We start from the raw sequence: 2,951 nt of genomic DNA on the forward strand, positions 1-2,951 counted from the left end.
ATCCACATGCGAAGGTCCCAGTTTCACTTCACAAGACTTTCATGTACCTTCCAGGCACAAGTGGCCATGATCTGAGCAGTCTTAGGCTAGAATACTTCATGGCATGAAGAAGGGGTCACTCTCTTTGTCTCTCTCATGGAAGAAATATATGTATATTTTAATTGTATTAAAATACTGAGCCTATTTAATACATATTTTCTCTTTTTTTGTTCGTTTGGCACATATGGTCACTCTACAGAGACAGAGAGAAAAAGACACACACACACAGAGGGTAAGTGAGTAATTACCTCCCAGGGAGGATGGCCATGCTCCACTGTCTTCTCTTCCATTCTCTCAGGATTTTTGGAATGCATGCACACATGCCTGGCATGTTTCTCAAGCCACACGGTCTGGGACTTCAGCAGCACAGGCAGTTATGTGGGAGCCAACCACCCCAACCTCTGTGCCACCTGCTGGCCCCACATGTATATTTTTTACTCCCCGCCATTTCCCAATCTGACCACCACTATTACTTTGTCCTATCATAACATTCCATACATACTTAAAACCAAGCAAAGGGTGGAGTTCCATCTTTAAAAACCAAACAGGCATTTTGGACAACACATTCTTGGCAATGGAACCTGGGCAACATTTATCAAACACAGTAGGGGAAGTTCTCACTCTGAATTATAAAGAGGACTGCTAGATATCAACGGTTACAGAAATGAAGTAAGATGAAAATTTTTAACAAACTGTTTATTTTCTTTTTTAGCGAGATTTTTGCTATAGGCTACATATGCTCACTGGAAAGACAGTGAGAAATCACCCCTAGGGGGACGGCCATGCAGCGATCCCTTCTCCTCCATTCTCCTATCAGGATCTTGCACAACTAGGTCCAGGACTCAAACCATGGTCGGCTGCGTTTGAGTCCAGCGACATAACCATTATGCCATCTGCTAGTCCCTAAACTATTTTCTTAAAGAGATTTCCTCCACTGCCAGAGATCATGCTTGAATAGCTTTTGGTCAGTTATCAAAAGCAAATATTCACATAAGTGGTGAACTTGGCTTCCACTTTGGGAGGAGAACCACCTTTTTCTCTACTTGCTTGCATTTTTCCTTTAAAGTCTTTTACAGAATTAAAAATAGGGAATGCACATGAATTTGCATGTCACTCTTGCTCAAGGGTTATGTTCATCTCTGTGTCATTCTAATTTTAATAAATGTGCTGCTAAAGTAAGCACAAAAAATAAATTTTTAAAAATACTTAAATATTAAAAAACAAATCTGACCAAACCGCAAAATTGGCACACTGAAAACCATAAAACATTGCTGAAAGAAATAAGATACAGATGAATTGAAAAGATTCCATTGTACATGGATTAGAAGACTTAACATTGTTAAGATGACAGTATTCTCCAAACTGATCTACAGTTTTGGTAATGGAATCCTTATCAGAATGCCAGCTGACTTTTTGTAGAAATTGAGAAGCTGATTCTAAAATTCATATGGAATTTCAAGGACTCAGAATAGGTAAAATAATCTTGAAAATAAACTAAGCAGCGGAACTCACATATCTTAGTTTTAAAACTTACTGTAACACTACTATCTATAATAAAGACAGTTTGGTACTTTTATAAGGACAGACATAGACTAATGGAATAGAATTGAAAGCCTAGAAGTAAATCTGTACCTCTGTAGCCAACAGGTTTACAATGTGTGCCAAGACCATTCAATGGGGGGCCCAGGGGCGGGAGGGAGAATGGTCTCTTCAACAAATTGTAGAAACAACTGAATAGCCATATGAAGAAGAATTCATTTTGACCTTTACCTAATAATGTATACAAAAATTCACTCAGAATGGATCAAAATCCTAAATGTAAGAGCTAGATCCATAAAACTCTAAGAAAATACGTGAGTAAATCTTTATGACCTTGGATTTGGTGAAGGATTCTTAGATAAGATACCAAAAGCAACAACAACAACAAAAAAATAGAAAACAGATAAATTGGAATATTCATCAAAATTAAAATTTTTGTTTCTAAAAGGACACCATCAAAACAATGAAAAGTCAGTCCACAGAAAGGGAGAAACTATTGGGTCATCAGGATAGTCATGACGTAGTTTTGCATAGAAAAACAGGAAAATACATCATGACTTTCCTGATGATCTAATATTTTAATTCATGTATCTAGTAAGTGAATTGTAACTAGACTATAGAAAGAACTCCTCAACCCAATAATAAAAAGAAAAATAATCCAACCAAAAAATGAAAAAGATTCTCAATACACATCTTACCAAGGAAGATATACAACTATCCAATAGCACAGAAAAGAGGCCCATGTCATTAAATCATCAGGGAAATGAGTTCACAACCATATGAGATACCACTTCACACTTACTGCTAAGATAGCTATGATAATAAGAATAACATAAAAAGGAAGGAAAATAGCATTGGTGAGGATGTGAATAAATAGAAATACTTATAAACTGCTGCTGGAAATAAAATGGTACGGTCCGTTTGGAAAACAGTCTGACAGTTGATCAAATGATTAGAGTTTCCATATTTCTCAGCAATTCCACTACTACGTATACATCTAAGAGAAATGAAAATGTGTCTACACAAAAACTTGTGCATGAATCCACATAGTAGAATTATTCATAATAGTCACAAAGTATAGATAAGAAGCCATGGGCCTTCAGGACAAGGTTCCACATGGCTACAGTGAACTAGATTTTTAAGGGAATGAAGATTTTCTACTAATAATTCAGCCTCCAACAAATGAGCTAGCGGTAGGGAGCCCCCCCTCTGCACCCCCAGTCTTCTCTCTCTGTCTCAGTTCCTGTCTCTCCCTGCTTCTGTCTTCCCCCCCTTTTTTTTTTTTTTGGTAATATTTCCTGTTTACACTCTTTTGTCTGAAGATTTATCCTTCCCTGCCACCTCTTTTGGCTTTTTCTCCCTTTTTCAGGAAG

General features: G+C 37.2%; 1 non-coding gene across 1 annotated transcript; it reads right to left on the reverse strand.

Moving 5' to 3' along the window:
• Window positions 1-1,118: 1,118 nt before the first annotated feature.
• Window positions 1,119-1,222, reverse strand: LOC114009291 (U6 spliceosomal RNA). Its single transcript, XR_003550736.1, has one exon. It is a non-coding gene; the product is annotated as a U6 spliceosomal RNA (small nuclear RNA).
• Between the last annotated feature and the right edge of the window lie 1,729 nt (window positions 1,223-2,951).

This window comes from Tupaia chinensis, unplaced genomic scaffold, assembly GCF_000334495.1.
Source record: "Tupaia chinensis unplaced genomic scaffold, TupChi_1.0 Scaffold000511_1, whole genome shotgun sequence".
NCBI lineage: Eukaryota > Metazoa > Chordata > Mammalia > Scandentia > Tupaiidae > Tupaia > Tupaia belangeri.